Source organism: Macrobrachium nipponense, chromosome 47 (assembly GCF_015104395.2).
Source record: "Macrobrachium nipponense isolate FS-2020 chromosome 47, ASM1510439v2, whole genome shotgun sequence".
Classification (NCBI taxonomy): Eukaryota; Metazoa; Arthropoda; class Malacostraca; order Decapoda; family Palaemonidae; genus Macrobrachium; species Macrobrachium nipponense.
In genome coordinates this window covers 4,206,316-4,225,059 of record NC_087222.1, presented here as the reverse complement: position 1 = coordinate 4,225,059, position 18,744 = coordinate 4,206,316, and the positions used below count along the sequence as shown (strand labels likewise).

At 40.0% G+C, this 18,744-nt stretch overlaps 1 protein-coding gene across 3 annotated transcripts in view; it reads right to left on the bottom strand.

Moving 5' to 3' along the window:
- The window catches only part of LOC135204676 (uncharacterized), a 93,528-nt gene that overhangs the window by 16,570 nt on the left and 58,214 nt on the right, over positions 1–18,744 (bottom strand). The gene's annotated exons all lie outside the window — the stretch shown is intronic.

Here is an 18,744-nt window from a genome sequence, read left to right as displayed (position 1 = left end):
TTCCATGGAAGTTATTGGATACTCTTCCAGCATGGGAACAAGTCCAATCATCTTGTCTTGTGTTAAAAAACGAAGGTTGTAGAACTGACGCAAACATCCTTTTTTTGACAGCGGTCAGCATTGAAAAATCTCCTTGGTAAACATATGGAGATCAAGCCTGATGAACGAGTGACCATGCTGTGCAATGAAAGATGAAGTTCTATATATCCTTCAGCAGATGGAATTGAAAGAACAATATTCAGAGATGTTAATTTTGTGCCAGTATTTATTAAGCATTCCACCTCATAATGCCATTGGTGAGCGAGTATTCTCAATCATGAATATCCAGTGGAATGACAAGTGAAACAAGTTGGATGTGGCTTCTGTGGAAGCAGTCTTTCAATGCACATGGAACCTTAATTTCAATGCAAAGAATTTCATAGGTATGTGCTAGAGAATAGGGATCTAATAAAAATAGCAACATCTTAAGAGAAATATAAATAATGATTTTAGTTCCTTTTTTTTGTGCATATTTCTTATTTCTATTCATACTCATACGCTCCCAATGAAAAGAATTTTTGAGTATAATTTCTGTATTTAATTTTTGTGCTGATTATTACCTTTAAAAACGATCTTCCATTTTTTTAATACCTCCATTAAAATTTTGGTTTTATTTTTTTCACTTATGTGAAAATTGTCTCTGTTTTTATAATATACTGGTCTGGGAATGTTTAAAGGTATAAATTTATGTAAGGTGAGTAATTGTAATAGTCCCTGCAGTTCTTAACTTTTAAGGGGGCTGGCCGGAACCCTTATATATGGGGGTACAGGGTGAAAAATGCAAAGTCATGAAAAAATTTATGGAGCTTCATATGGCAACTGAGAATGCATATACGAAATACTTCATCAAAATTCCTCTTACTTTCGTAGTAACAGGGTAATTAGTGAACATAACTCAATAAGCCTAAAACATTCATCCATACAAGAAAATGCAATATTTCTTCTATTACCGTAAATTTTTATAATTGTTGTCAAAGAAATTGGGAGAAATGGCATCTGTAGAGATTCCGTGGGTCGCAGAGGGGAGTATCAACTTGTACAACCTTCAGTGCTCGTACAACCATTCAGTGTGAGCACAGACTCCAAGTAGTCTACACGTTCGATTTTCACCTCTGACATTCGCTTGCTTTAACATAAGTTTCTCTATGTTTCGACAAGAATTTCATCATGCCAATGAGGAAAAGACAAGGAAAACATCTCGCTAACATAAAGAGGAAGAAAATTCGCTCTAGTATGATTACAGAATATCATAATATATGCAATATTAGCGTAGTTAGTGAACAGAGAGAGGGAGGGGTTGCGTACTAAGTAAACGCCCCCGTCTTGCCTGAACCACACATCACACTGTCCCCCAGGCTACAATCTTTGAGCAAAGGGATCTTAATTTATGATAAATAACATAGGTTTGGTTTATTCATACCCAAAAAGGAATATGAAATTCATAATAATCATGATTTATTAACATTGTCTTTGTAAAAAGAGAGTACAACTTCGAATTTAACCTCTTGACATTCTCTTGCATTTATGTTTGTTTATTTTTGTTTCGGCAAGAATTTCATCATGCTAAAACGGAAAATACTAGGAAAACATCTAGCTAACATTCAGAAGAAGAAAATTCGCTGTAATAAGCCGAGTTAGTGAAGGAGAGAGAGAGGGTTGCGTAAGAAGGAGTGCCCCGTCTTGCCTGACGCAGTGCCCCAAGCTACGAATATGAGCAAAGGGATCATCATTTATGATTAAATTATGATAAATAAAATAGTTTTGGTTTATTAATACACAAAAAGAAATATACATTCATAATAATCATTATTTATTAACATTGTCGTTATAAAAATACGAAGAAAAACTTTGAACGCCCTATCTCAAAACTATAGTTATTGACCTTCAAAATCTATCTTCTCACTTAGTTTTAAAGCTATAACATTGGAATTTGGTAATATATAACTCAGAGAGACATTATAGAACAATCAAATGAAGCCCTTTTTTCCAATTTTTGTATAGTCTTTTTTTGAAATAATTTTGTTTTCCTAATTTATAGGGTTTATTTTTTTACCATAATGAAAAATTCATTTCAAGCAAAAAAATGATTTTTAGAAAAAAAACTCCTCATTCGATTGGAGGTCACATCAGGTCTATATATGGTAGTAATCCCAGGTCTTGATATTAAATATCAAGGGAGGAGATAGAATTTGAAAAATGGTTATTTTCGGGATAAATCGCCCTGGCGTCACAAAACTGAAGGTCAGAGGCGAAAATCATATGCGGTTTGAAGAAGTCCCAAGTCACCTTATTAAGTGGTATGAATATCAAAGTCTTGTCCTTAAAGAATGGCATTAGCCGGCCGGCCCCCTTAATCTGGCAACCCTAGTTAGGCCATTTCCTCTAACTTGGGTGACACTTCCCCTTTCTTACTTTAAACACATCAGTTTTGGATGAAGTCCTGGAGTAGTAAAACTCATATCAAATTCACTGCTTCATAGTAGTGGACTTGACGCCCATCAGCAGTGTATCAAACCCCTTTACACCCACAAACCTCTTTACTGAGAAGCTTAACAGAGTAAACATTGCGTTTGCTCCAAAACCGAACACTTACGCGTATATGTATAAACACACATGTGCCTCTCTCTTTCTCTCTCTCTAAACTAACACATTTGAGTATATATACTATATAAACAAACATGAGTCTCCATCTCTTTCTCTCTCTCTGTCACTAGCAGATCTAGGGGTGGGGGTGGGGGGGTTGGAACCTGGGCACATGCTTCAACCCAAGAAAAATAACAACAAAATAATTACAGTCATACCCCTACACACAAAAGTCCCTAAGTACAAAAAATCCAGGTTACGAAGGCAAAGACAAAGTTTTTTTTGCTTCTGTGTACGAAAATAATTCAGGTCGCGAAAGGGTGTGTGTACTGTACAGTCTGTGATTTGCCCAGCCCGCCGAGAACAATTTTAAAACTAGCGCACCACCAACTCAGTAGATGCGCCACCATCCTCCCGCTCTCCCATTGGTTCCTGATGCTAGTCACCACTAAGATCCTGCTCTCCTATTGGTCAGCATCTGTCCCATCATATCTCTATGTAAAGTCGTTCTTGACCATTTTTTGCAGCAGTGTTATCGTAAACACCTGGAATTAGTTTCTTTCACATAGACTTCGTTTGTAAACGTAAATTCGTGTTAGTGATTTCACTTTTGTTGTACTGTAAGTTACTTCATCGTGTTGTGTGTAAACTTAATTATTTATGTTATTAGCCATGGGTCCCAGGAATGTTGCTGAAGTTCACGGAAAGAACAGGATGCTTTCTATGGAGACGAAGATGGAGATAATAAGTGTTAATGTTTTCTGCCATTTGGACGTGTGCTTAATTGGCGTATTTTACGTCGACTGAAAAAAGTTTTTTAAATATTCGCGGAAAAATAATTATACGCCTACTTGGCAAAAATTTTGAATCACGCGCCTTGAGGGATGCTGGGACTTCACGGATCAAGCTTGTTGAGTACAAGCGTTACCCAGCCGCGCATGTGCGAATTGCGTTCTGCTCGCACCAGCAAGCATCTGCGACGCATCGTCTGAGAGCGATCTCTTGCCGCATTCATGTTTTGTCGAACTTTTGCGAGTGTTTAAGTATTTGTGGTGGTACAAGATGTATGTAGAGATGTCCCGTTGTCGTCTGGAGCGCAAAAAGCGCATTTTGCCTGTCGGTAGGGATCATGTGAGGCGTGTTTTGGAGTTGGATGCTCCAGAGGGACTAAGCACCCCAGATGACCTAGCTTCCCAACGCCGTGTTGTGCGGCCTTGTGTGGCCGAAAGTGTCCAAGAACAACATCGTGTGCCTATTAGCATCGGGGTGTGCTGAGGGGTATTTGTAGACATTTGGGAGGCCTCCAACAAAAGGATATTGACGAATACTTGTTGGAGCTCGATTGAGAGCATGTCGCAAGTCCTCATTTTGATGGCAGTTGGTCATCTAGTGACGAGGACATCACCCCCGATGTAAGTGATGATGAATATTTGCCCCCAATGTCCGTACGGGATCACAGGCTGAAAGTGAGCTTGAATTTAGTGGGGGGGGTGCAAAGCCGTGCTCAAGCATGTGAGCGTGCAAATAGAAGGTTGCAACGTCGCGCCAGCCTAGGTGAATGCCGTATGTCCGAAAGTGACGAGGGGTGGTCGGAACACCCCACTCCACCTAACATGCATCCATTCACGGCAGCACCTGGACTCACCGTACCTGTTCCTCTCACTGTTTTGGGATTCATTCAGCCGTTCCTGACGTGGAAATTGCTGAAATATCTAGTAGCAGAGACAACGGACTATGATCGATACTATCATGACGAACTGCGGACGACATTGTCGTATCGCTGGCGGGGCTGCAACCCACACGGGCATGGCACATTTTTTAGGGCTCCACATTTTTTTTGGAATGATGCCTGCTGCTGACGTCAGGCAATATTGGAGGCGGAATTTTTTTTTTAAGTATGCCCAATGTGCCCAGCATTATGGCCCGTGATAGTTTCCTGGCGTTGGACAGGTATTTCAACGCCTTCAACCGAATGGCCATACCACGGAATAACCCCAACCGCCTCATCTTAGTCCGCCTAGTGTTGCATTACATTTGTGAATGGTGCCAGTTACTCGTGGTTCCTGGCAAGAACCTTTCTTTGGATGAGGATGTCTTAGCATAAAAGTGTACAGCCCCAAGAAGCCAAAGAAATTTGGTGTAAAGTTATTTTTTATTATGGAGTTCAACACTGGATACCTCGTGGACTTCTCAGGGTCTTTTCCACGCTACGTGACAGTCTTTGGTCTTGTGGATAGTTTCCGTAACCAGTGATACCACCAGTTTATGGATAATTATTATAACTCGATATCCCTGGCCCAGGAACTGTATAAAGCAGGTGTGCCCCTTCGGTTGGTTTGTGGGGCCCCGAATGTCCTCAAGAGGTTCGCTAGCCAGCCGCAACATCTAGCAAGAGGAGAGACAGAGTGGCGGTGGAAGGGAGTTGCTTCGTCATCTGTTGGAAGGGGGTTCGACTCGTCCCCATGATTACGAGTCACGAGCCCATCCAAGAAGAGGTCGTTCAGTGGAAGAAATGTCGACATAGCCGAGTTATATATGAGGAGTTTCTTGTCGAGCAGCCTACCATCATTGGGCACTACAATAGGCACATGGGAGGAGCTGATCTCTTTGATCAACTCATCCAGTATAATCTCTTCGCCAGGAGAACCAGGAAGTGGACACAGAAGCTCCTCAAATACATACTTCAGTTAGCCCTCCAGAATGCCTACATCCTCTACTGTGGGCACAATTCTGACCCCCGAAGGTTGTCCCACATCCAGATTCTCGGGGTGGCCGGGAATGCCTCATAAACTTTAATCCCGATGAGTGGCCTTCCATCACCGCCCCCCTGCCCCGAGCTCCAGATCTGCCCCTAGAGTAAAGGGCAGATGTTAGGAGGGGCAACCTCGGTCGTCCTGCTCGTACAGCTGCTGCCGCCGCCTATGCTACCGCCGCCCTTCATGGTCCCGCCCGCACTCAGATTCCGACTTCCCGTCGGATAGTGGACCCTGTGTGTCAGTTGCAGCCAGGGGATCACACACTGGACCCCCTACAAGGGCGCAGGCAGAAATGGTGCCGGATGTGCCATATGAATGGCAGAAGGAGAGACACCCGGTTTGTTTGTCGCACCTGCAAAATAGCACTTTGCAGGATCGGGGAGTGTGACAGCAAGTACCACATTCCGGTCATATATTGGAGTGCTGCTGCCAAGAGACAATGGAGGGCGCAGAGCATAACGGCGCGCATCTCCCTCCTCCATCTGTACCTCGTCATGTTAAGTGGAAAAAAATTAAAAACTCTTCAATGGAGGCGGGAGAAAATAAGAATAGAACGAAGAGTCAGGATTACGAGTGAGTATTCTCCATTGATTTTATATTTAGTTTTATATTTATTACAAGTTTTTATATATCTGTATTTATTGGTGTTTTGTATATTATTTCGTTTTCTGAAAAAAAAAAAAAAGTTTTTCACCTTTTAGTTAAGTATTCATACCAAGATAAACAGATGCAATATATTATATATATATTATATATTATATATATATATATATATATATATATATATATATATATATATATATATATATATTATATATATATAATATATATATAGGCAGTCCCCGAGTTACGACGTTCCGAGGTTAAGGCGCTTCTCAATTATATTCATCAGATATTATTTCCAGGGTTACGACGCCTACAACGCTCATCTGGCAGATGAAATATGACACCATATAATATATATATATATATATGTATATATATATCTATATATATATAATATATAAAATCTATATATATATATAAAGGTTTTTTGCCACGAAGGAAAAAAATGAAAAAGCTAACTCGCTTTTTCATTTTTTTCCTTATATGCCTCAGTAAAGGGTCCGAATAGGACCGAAAGTACTCGGCTAACTCGCTTTTTTCATTTTTTTCCTTCGTGGCAAAAAACCTTTATTTATACATAGCATCACGTTTTATATACTTCGTGATCAAGTTATCACACACACACACACACACACATATATATATATATATATATATATATATATATATATATATATATATATATATATATATATATATATATATACTATATATATATATATATATATATATATAAACATGGGGAAAACCCCATGTATTCATTAGGTAAGCGTGGACACGAAACGGAAGGCAGACCCCATAACTCCATTTACATACACAGCCTCTCTCTCTCTCTCTCTCTCGCATCCTCTCTCTCAATCTCTCGGCAATCACCCCACATCTCTCTCTCTCTCTCTCTCTCTCTCTCTCTCTCTCTCTCTCTCTCTCTCTCTCTCCCCTCTCCACCTCTTTCTCTCCATTCTAACAGGTAATGAAAATGAGAGAGTTGCATCATAACATAACGTTTATTTACAATAATAACTAAGTCGATTAACTAAGTAATCCAGTCTTACAGACTAACTTAAAACAACTCATTGTCAAGTCACCCAAAAGGTCACACCTTTCCCTGGGAACTCTGTCCCACCGAAATCCAGAACCGTCTGCCAAAGATACAGAACACATCCCGGTAAGCACACACAGTTCAAAGACAAAGTTAAATAGATGGAACATCTTACAAGATATCAAACAAGCCACCCCTTTGGCTAAGTAAAGTAACACTTACCCATTTCCAACCGGAATATCACTCACTGATAAATAAAAAAACACTTTGGCATCTGCCATCATGCTTCGCCTTCCTCCCCGAATGTCTGTGCAAGTCTTCCCATAAACTTGGCATTATGAATAGAAGAGGCGCACACGCACATACGAATGCACACTTCGACAACGCCTCGCGGTTCTAGCTGCATCTAGTTTCACAAAGGCACTTTGGGAAGAGTTCATAAACTGTCGTACATTGACTCGACAAACTAAGCATTTTTTTATCTCACGCCATCCCCTAGAAACTCATTCATCAAGATATTCTCAGGTCGTTATCTCTGCACTGTCCTCCACATTCCACAGGTTACAGAGAATGCACGAACAATATATAATTAATCAAAACCCTATGTCTTACAGATTGCTCGGCCTCGCACCTATATGCTAGCTCCCGCCTAGCAAAATTGCTTATATAATACAAAACATTGGCCGGCTTAAAATAAAATAAGTAAAACTGCACGTCTCTGGCATTATAAAATAAAGTCTTATCACGCTTTAATCTCCCAATAACACAAGACGCATTTTCTCTCATATTTTCTGCATTAGGATTCTTGAATATCCCTCTTCGCTTGTCTGCAAGTAGCTGCACAGACAGCAACAGGCTATAGCAACTGTAGCAACGTAGGAAGACGTAATGCCTCCCCCTCATCGTAGAAGACTCTCACGGCTTCTTGTAGATCCCCAAAAAACACGGTGTAGAATTCTCTCGAACACCCATCATGGAAATACTTGTAATCACCCTGGACAACATGGCAGCAACCTCTCTTCACGGCTGGTGGACGTCTTGCTGGTGTCGGGGAACGACTTTTGGGCGTTAGTATGTCAGTCAGGTCACTGGTCAATCTAAGAAAATTCCCAACCCACTACTACACCTCTATCAAACAACGATCTCAAAAAGGTCAGAAATACTAACTGAACGTCTCCCAATTAACTCCCTTAAATATGACTACTAAAATGATAAGTCATTATCACAACTCTCTAAGAAAAAGAACATCAAGTCTCCAATTCATTCTCCAAAACTCGCACATCAGCACACACACAACTCAGAAATCACAGCAACTCCACGGAATTCTGCACTCACATTGCAAACTCGAATGTGCTCACAAGAAAAAAAAAGAAAAAATTCGTAACGAGCTCAAGAAAGAAAAGAATCACGTAACACCCAGACCCAAAAAATTTTCTCTTAAGTTCTGACATTTAAACAACCCACAAAATCAGCAAAAATCTCCTACTTTTAACAGCAAAAACAAAAACCCCTTTAACTGCTCAATAATTAATCACAATGAGACTTAATGTCAAACTCCCATTACGTAAATAGCAACCCTCGAAAAATCACATCTCCCTGTAAAACCAAATCTCCCGTCCAAAAAAGAAATGCTACTTAAGCTCAATCCCCAAATCATATCTCTCATAGGAAAAGGAAGAAAAAATAATAAAAAAAAGATAATCACAAGATTTCCCCAATCACAAAATACATAATACATGTATAATATGCATAACTCCCGCGTTTTCCCCAAGAAATGCTCCATGTAAAGCTATGGAATTTGCCAGAAAGCAAACTCTCACACATGCGCTTTCGTGAAATGCTATAGCCACATTTCCAGATATTGCAAAAATTCTGATCTGTCGCCATCAGAGGAAAAGAATCAGCACACCGCCTCAGCACACGGCTCATCACATCGCTTGTCAGCAGAAAATCACCTGCGGACGCATGCTCAAACAGTAGCATAAAAATTGTCTAGTCAGACATAAGTTTGGAAACTCATGATTCTCAAGAAAAAAAAGTCTAACTGACACATTTCACAGAATTAACTCCAGGATATGACTAATGTGTTAAAAAATTTGTCTCGAAGACTTATTCTCTCAACATGACTTTTCCCCAATTATATTTCTCCAAGAATACACTTGTGAACATGAAAAATGCACACACATCTCCAAATAACTCGTAATGCAGTAATGCCATTCGCCTCTAAATAGTCACGAAAATCAAAAAAAGAGAACACAGAAAACTTCTCTTGTCTCGAAAAAAAATCCATAACCACAAAAAAAAGGGTTACCCGCCCAAGATTAATTCCAACTCCATTATGAGACTCATATCAATAATACACCACTCCGGTTATAAAAAATATTTCCTCCATTTGGTTAATAACCAACCCCCTTATATTATTCTCTTATTTCTCCAATAGCCACATGTCAGTAGAAAAAAAAGACAACCACTCCAAGAATAGAGAATAGTCACCTCTATTTCGGCAAATACAAAATATTTTACCTCTATTTCCACAATAACTCCATGTGGAACAAAACAAGGCTCCAAATAATATATCTCCAAAAAATGTGCACTCAAGGCATCTAACTCACACACTCCCAAATATTGCCCCATAATCTCCAATATGTGTCTCCATTTGCAACAAAGATGGCTGCAAAATAATTGAACTAAACATAGCTCTCATCACATTGGCAAATATCAAAAGTGGCCAAAAAATATCTCCCATATATTATCTCAAATATAACTCCAAAATAATATATACTCCAATTATCTCCCCAAAACAATATATCTCAATTATAACTCCAATTCTCCAGAGAATAACTCAATGTTATAGTAAAAAAACTAAAACTTAAAAACTCACGTGCCATTTAGCAAATACTGCTAAAAAAAAAAGGCCAAAAAACTCCGGCTATCACAAAACTGTCCCTAGAAAAAGTTCTAGAAAAAAATCACCAATGTGGCCCACAAGTTCCATTATAACAGAACTCCCAACTCGACAGTGTCTAAGCAAAGACTTCCCCATATGCACTACGACATAAGCCACTAGAAAACTTAACCAGTTTCCTATCTCTCACAAAGTTGTCACAAATACAACTAATGTATTGTGCAAGAAAACTCACAATTTCTGGAACACAATATCCAGAGAAAAAATGTAGTGCCATTACGTGATGCATTCAAAACATGCAAGAAATTCTCCCCTATATTACTCTATAGCATCAAATAGCTAAAACACGAACACGTTCCCGAGCAATGACTCTAAGTCATGAACTGAGAAATAATTCATTTCACATAAACTGAGGAGAAAAAAATAAATTCAAATTCACCCTTGGTAAAAAAAAAACTGTGTCAGCTATGGCTAACTTTCAAAAAAGGAGAAAAGAAAAATCAACGGCGGCACCATTAATTATCTCCCGTAACTCACTAGATGTCAAGCAATTATCTGCTGAACTCATAAAAAAAAGAAAAAAAACTAAAATAATGTGTTGTTAGTTCTTCCCATAATCACAAAAGATTTCACCTCCCTTGACAGCATTAAAACACCCACGTATTAGTATATAAAAAATCAGTATCAGAATATCATTATCACAAAATCACCAAAAAAAATTGCTATCATCAAAATCATCAGTATCAGTACAAAAACATCACCAATGTTAAATGCTTATCCATTCTCCAAAAATTCAGCACAAAATTCAGCAAAATTCCCACACAATTCACCAAGATTCAGTCAGATTCATCAAGATTCAGCAAAACTCATCCCCGTGAATCACTGAAATATTCTCCAAAGTTACAAAAACTCAACAAATAATTAACACAAGACTTCTCCCATTAATTCATCGTAATAATTCTCCTTGAATAATTATCTGTAATAATTATTGAATAATCTCCCATGAAATATCTCAAATCTCTCGTAAAACAATTCTCCCGTAATGATAATTATACTTAAGCAAACCTCCCGTGACACATCTCAAGTATAACAATTATTAATAATAACAATAACTCTCCATAGCAATAATTCTCAAGTAAGGGTGAAATTCAAATAGCATACAACAGTAATGCTGAATCTTATGACATACAATTTCTCCAGCATGCAACACCATGACATAACACCATTGCCACACAACACAGATAACAACACCCAATCATACGGCATTTCAAAGTAATTTCTCCAACACAATAAAAAAATAATCTGTTGTATCCCCCCTTATATTTGTGTCTTTCAAGGCACAAAGAAACATATAACACATCCCTGCATGTTAACTACTTTTCCCTCATTTTCGGAAAAGAAAAATCTCTTTTTATTTCCTTTTCTCTTCATCCAAGGGAGAAAAAAAAAAAAATATCTTTTCTAAAAAAAAAGACTCTACGGGACGGGCATTTCACTTCATCAACTAATCAATCAGCTGATATCTTAGCATCCAATGTCAAGGACAAATCCATCTCCCAACACAAAGAAAAAAAAAAAAAAAAGGAAAAGGGGGAGTTCACCCACACTGAGAAAAAAAAAAAATTTCTCCCCCCCTGAGAACAACCCCTCAGTCGAGCGGGCAGAACAGCCCGAGGGCATACCAGCAGTATCCACCCATCTCGCAAATAACCTACCCCTGCACTATCTCTCGAGTGAGGCTAGTGGTACCTCCCATGCTACTATCCCCCCGAGGGATGCCCGTACACCCTCACAATGCAAGCGCCTCTCTGCAGAAATGTGCTGAAGCCCTTAAAATTGTGGCCGCTCTGTGTCACTAAGCCAAATATGCTTGTCTCAAGCACAGTTCCCATGCATAGAAAAATACACTCCTAGTTTTTTTAAACAAAATTGACGCAATGCATACGTCTATTATAAACACGCGTGAATAAGAACAAAAAACACGTTCCACTATGGGGAAAGAAACCAAAATTGAAAAATTTTTTTGACCTACTTTGAACCATCCCATAACCCTGAAACATTTAAACAAAACCAAATCCTTTTTGATAAACAATAGTTTAACACTCACCACTCCATAATGGGAACAAAAGGAACTCGAAATTCTTCGTAAAAAACGCGTAAATCTCGTCGGCACAATACACACGCGACCGCTGAGATGACCCCTATCAACACTCACTCATGAAACTAGACTGAGTTGCTTGTCTCACGGACTCCCCACCCTGAAAAAATCTCGGTACGGGCAAATTGATGACCCTAATAGAAAATCTTTCCTCATCCCCCCATCCCACGGACGGACATTTTCTCTACCCCTTTTTCCTAACTGGCCAACCATCTCTACATTGGCGTTTCCTAGGCATAGAAAAGCAAGAAAACTTTCTATATCCCCTCTTTAACCGTCTGACCAACCACTATAAACATGGGGAAAACCCCATGTATTCATTAGGTAAGCGTGGACACGAAACGGAAGGCAGACCCCATAACTCCATTTACATACAAGCCTCTCTCTCCTCTCTCGTCTCTCTCTCTCTCTCTCTCTCTCTCTTCGTCTCTCTCTCTCTCGGCAATCACCCCACATCTCTCTCTCTCTCTCTCCTCTCTCTCTCTCTCTCTCTCTCGCTCTCCTCTCTCTCTCTCTCTCTCTCTCTCTCTCTCTCCACTCTCTCTCCATTCTAACAGGTAATGAAAATGGAGAGAGTTTGCATCATAACATAACGTTTATTTACAATATAACTAAGTCGATTAACTAAGTAATCCAGTCTTACAGGACTAACTTAAAACAACTCATTGTCAAGTCCCACCCAAAAAGGTTCACACACCTTTCCCCTGGGAACTCTGTCCCACCCACCGAAATCCAGAACCGTCTGCCAAAGATACAGAACACATCCCGGTAAGTACACACACAAGTTCAAAGACAAAGTTAATAAGATGGAACATCTTACAAGATATCAAACAAGCCACCCCTTTGGCTAAAGTAAAGGTAACACTTACCCATTTCCAACCGGAATATCACTCACTGATAAATAAAAACACTTTGGCATCTGCCATCATGGCTTCGCCTTCCTCCCCGAATGTCTGTGCAAGTCTTCCCATAAACTTGGCATTATGAATAGAAGACGGCGCACTACGCACATACGAATGCACACTTCGACAACGCCTCGCGTTCTAGCTGCATCTAGTTTCACAAAGGCACTTTGGGAAGAGTTCATAAACTGTCGTACATTGACTCGACAAACTAAGCATTTTTTATCTCAACGCGCATCCCCTAAGAAACTCATTCATCAGCTATTCTCAGGTCATTATCTCTGCACTGTCCTCCACATTCCACAGGTTACAGAGAATGCACGAACAATATATAAATTAACTCAAAACCCTAAAATGTCCTTACTATATACATATTTAGGAATAATATATATATATATAGTATATATCTATATATATATATTACATATATATATATATATATATCGATACATTTTATGAATATATAAAATATTATATTATTTATATATATATATATATATAAGTATCTAATTATATATATATATATATATATATATATAGAATATATATATACACACCAGGTCAGTCCACCCGGGTTACGACAGGTTTGGCTTACGACGTTCCGAGGTTAAGGCGCTTTCCAATCATAATAATCAGAAATTATTTCCAGGGTTATGTCGCTTTCAAGGCTGATCTGGCAGTAGAAAAATGACACTAAAAAATGGATATTTGAAGGGTTTTTTTGATGAAAAATGCAGTAAGAATACAGTTTACATAGTTTTGAAAGCTTTCCAAAGCATTAAAACTAAGGTTTTCTTAGGCCTCAATGTTACTGGCGAGAACTCTTAACCCCCTCTTACTAACCCTTAAACGCCGACTGGACGTATTTTACGTCGAGATAAATTGTCTGTCGGGTGCCGACTGGACGTATTTTACGTCGACATACGAAAGTTTTTTTTTAAAATTCGCGGAAAAATACTTATAGGCCTACCAGCCTAAAACTTTTGAATCACGCACCTTGGGGGATGCTGGGAGTTCACGGATCAAGGCCTTGTTTTGTTTTGAAGCGTGACCCAGGTGCGCATGCGCGATATCCCTTCTTCTTGCTCCAGCCAGCATCAGTAGCGCACCATCCGAGAGCGATCTTTCGTGAAAAGCGTGTTTTTCTGGACTTGTGCGAGACTTTGAGCATTTGTATTGCTACAGGACATTCATAGATATGTCTCAACGACGTGTGAACCGTGAAAGGCGCGTTTTACCCGTCGGAAGGGATCGTGTAAGGCGAGTTTTGGACCTGGATGCTGGCGAGGGGCCAAGCACCCAGCATGACCCCGATCCTCAAGGCCGTTCTGTGCAGTCACGTGTGGCTGAAAGTGTTTCAGGAACACATCGTATGCCTTTGGTTACTCCTAGGAAGCATGTGGGCGTCCTTAGGGGCATTCGTAGGCATTTGGGAGGCCTCCAACCAAGGGACATAGACGAATATCTTTCGGAGCTTGATCGGGAACATGTCGCAAGTCCTCATTTTGATGGCGGATGGTCATAATACGAGTGATGAGGACAAATCAGTCCCGATGAAAGTGAGGATGAATATTTGCCCCCCAATGTCCGTTCGAGGACTCACATCCCGAAAGTGAGCTCGAATTCAGTGGGTTCAGTGCATACGAGGGGGAATCTGAGGAGGAGGGGGAGGGTGGGGATACGGGCTCAAGTTTTATTGCAGAGGACGATACAGAGAGTGAGGGCCTAAGTGATGGTGGTGGGCCAACGGGGGGGGTGGGGGGGGGATGTTAGTGTGCATCGTGCCCGCACCTCGTCGCGCCAGCCAAGGTGAAGGTCGGTCGTCGGAGAGTGACGAGGGGTGGACGGAGGACCCCACCCCTCCTAACATGCACCCCTTCACGGCAACCCCTGGGATCACCGTACCAGTACCCCTGACTGTTTTGGGGTTCATCCCAGCTTTTGCTGACGCCAGGGAATTGCTGGAATACCTGGTACACGAGACGGTGGACTACGCTCGGTACTGCCAGTATGAGCTGAGGACGACCTTGTCTATTACTGGCGGGGTTGTAACCTCATTGACATGGCGCATTTTTTGGGGCTCCACATTTTATTTTGGTATGACACCTGCTGTCGACGTCAGGCAATATTGGAGGAGAAATTATTTTTTATGTATGCCGAATGTGCCTGGCGTTATGTCCCGTGATAATTTCCTGGCGTTGGACAGGTACTTCAATGCCTTCAACCGAAGGGCCATACCCCGAAATAACAGTGATCGCCTCATTTTAGTGCGCACAGTGTTGGATTATATCCGTGAGCGGTGTAGTAATCTCGTGATTCCTGGAAAGAACCTGTCTTTGGATGAGGGGATGATGCCTTACAAAGGACGTCTTAGTATAAAAGTGTATAACCCCAAGAAGCCAAAGAAATATGGTGTGAAATTCTTTCTCATTACCGAGGCCAACACTGGATACGTTGTGGACTTTTCAGTGTATACCGGGGTCTTCTTCACGCTGCGTGACACTGTATTCAACCTTGTGGGACGTTTCCGTAACCAGGGATATCACCTGCTTATGGATAATTATTTTAACTCGGTATCCCTGGCCCAGGAACTGTATGAAGCAGGTGTTCACGTCAGTGGTACCCTTCGGTTGGTGCGTGGGGCCCCGAATGTCCTCAAGAGGTTCGCTAGTCATACCGCAACAACCTGGCAAGAAGGAGAGACAGAGTGGCGGCGGAAGGGCGCTGTCTTCGTCATCTGTTGGAAGGGTGTCCGACTCGTCCCCATGATTACGACGAGTCATGAACCCATCCAAGAAGAGATCGTACAGCGGAAGAAGACACGTCGACAGGGCCGAGTTGTGTTTGAGGAGTTTCGTACCGAGCGGCCTACTGTCATTGGGCACTACAACAGGCACATGGGAGGAGTTGATCTCTTTGATCAGCTCATCCAGTACTATCCCTTCGCCAGGAGAACCAGAAGGTGGACACAGAAGCTCCTCAAATACATCCTTCAGTTGGCCCTCCAAAATGCCTACATACTGTACTGTGGGTACCGCGGTGACAATCTTCCGAGGTTGACCCACATACAGTTCCTAGAGGTAGCCGGGAATGCCCTCATCAACTTCGATCCCGATGAGTGGCCTTCCATAACTGACCCCCTGCCCCGAGCTGGAAAGGGCAGATAGGAGGGCCAACTTCGCTCGACCTGCTGCCGCCCCTGCTGACGACGCCCTGCTGCCGCCGCCCCTGCTGACGACGCCCCTGCTCCGCCGCCACTGCCCCTGCCGCCGCCCCTGTGCTGCCGCCCCTGCTGACGACGCCCCTCTTGCTGCCGGCCCCGCCATCACAGCTTCTCGTCGGGTAGTGGACCCTGCGTGTCAGCTGCAGCCAGGGGAACACATACTGGAGGCCTTACAAGGGCGAAGGCAGAAACGGTGCCGGGTGTGCCATATGAATGGCAGAAGGAGTGACACCCGGTTCTTCTGTCGTCTCTGCAAAGTTGCTCTTTGCAGGATAGGGGAGTGTGACCGAAAGTACCACACTAAGGTCATGTATTGGAGCGCGCCCCCTAAACCGACAGCGGAGGGAGCACGGGGCCGCCGGGTCCATCAGCAGTAAGGGTGCGCGTCTCCCCCCTCCCTCCTCCACCTGTACCTCGTCATGTCGAGTGGAAAAAAATGCAAGACTCTTCAATGGAGGAGGGAGAAAACAAGAATAGAACGAAGAGTCAGGATTACGAGTGAGTATTCTGCATTTATTTTATATTTAAGTTTTATATTTATTACAATTTTTTATATATCTGAATGTGTGCATGATAAAATAATAATAAGACATTTCATTGTATGCGAAAAGAGAAGTGTCACCTGCATTCCTTTTATTTATGTATTGGTACCAGAATCGTAGAATGTAATATATATAATTTTAACGTTATTAAATAAAAAAAAATTATATATATATATATAATATATATATCAATACACACATAGTTAATTATATATAATATATTATATATATAATATATTATTATAATATATATTATATATATATATATATATATATATATTATGAATATTTTTTTTTGGGGGGTAAGCAAATTACTTGCAGTCTAGTAATATTCAATCATTTACCTTCACTTTAAAACAAATTGCAAGTCTCTAGAACAATATCTCGATTTATGGTGAATATTTGAAAAAAATATTTTTATTCCCTCCGCGCGCCGATTCTCGGCCGAAAATCTCCGAAACGCGTAGGTCACATTCTCCTAATATTTGTGCCTTTTCATATTACGCTTATTTTTTTTTTTTTTATAGTTTTATATATGGAAATGTGGCGCAAAAACATGCACAATATAACAAAAATATTGGAAGGTTGTAGCATTTCTCATTTTTGAAATATTTGCATATAAAGTACGATAAGTACGAAAAAAACTACGATCGGTCAACTTTGACTCAACCGAAAAGGTCAAAAAACGCATTTATAACATAAAAATCTTACAGTCTAGTAATATTCAATCATTTATCTTCATTTTAAAACAAATTGCAAGTCTCTAGAACAGTATCTCGATTTATGGTGAATTTTTGAAAAAAATATTTTTTTTCCCTCCGTGCGCCAATTCTCGGCCGAAAATCTCGGAAACGCGTAGGTCACATTCTCCTAATATTTGAGCCTTTTCATATTACGCTTTTTTTAAAGGTTTATATATGGAAATGTGCGCAAAACATGCACAATATAACAAAAAATATTGGAAGTTGTTCTAGCATTTCTCATTTTGAAATATTTGCATATAAAGTACGATAAGTACGAAAAAAACTACGATCGGTCAACTTTGACTCAACCGAAAAGGTCAAAAAACGTATTTACAACATAAAAATCTTACAGTCTAGTAATATTCAATCATTTATCTTCATTTTAAAATATATTGCAAGTCTCTAGAACAATATCTCAATTTATGGTGAATTTTTTAAAAAAATATTTTTTTCCCCTCCGCTCGACGATTCTCGGCCGAAAATCTCGGAAACGCGTAGGTCACATTCTCCTAATATTTGAGCCTTTTCATATTACTCTTTTTTTAAAGGTTTATATATGGAAATGTGCGCAAAAACATGCACAATATAACAAAAAATATTGGAAGGTTGTAGCATTTATCATTTTTGAAATATTTGCATATAAAGTACGATAAGTACGAAAAAAACTACGATCGGTCAACTTTGACTCAACCGAAATGGTAAAAAAACGCATTTGTAACATAAAAATCTTACAGTCTAGTAATATTCAATCATTTATCTTCATTTTAAAATATATTGCAAGTCTCTATACCAATATTTCGATTTATGGTGAATATTTGAAAAAATATTTTTTATTCCGTCCGCGCGCCGATTATGGCCGAAAATTCTCGGAAACGCGTAGGTCACATTCTCCTAATATTTGAGCCTTTTCATATTACGCTTTTTTTAAAGGTTTATATATGAAAATGTGCGCAAAAACATGCACAATATAACAAAAATTATTGGAAGGTTGTAGCATTTCTCATTTTTTTTATATTTGCATATAAAAAAAAAATCTTAAACAAAAATTCGACATTCGGTCAACTTTAACTCGTTCGAAATGGTCGAAAACTGCATTTGTAAGCTAAAACTCTTACAGTATCGTAATATTCAATCATTTTCCTTCATTTTGAAACAAATTGCAAGTCTCTATAACATATTTTCGATTTATGGTGAATTTTTAAAAAATTCATTTTTTTACATCCGCGCGCTACGAATTCATGCATCATT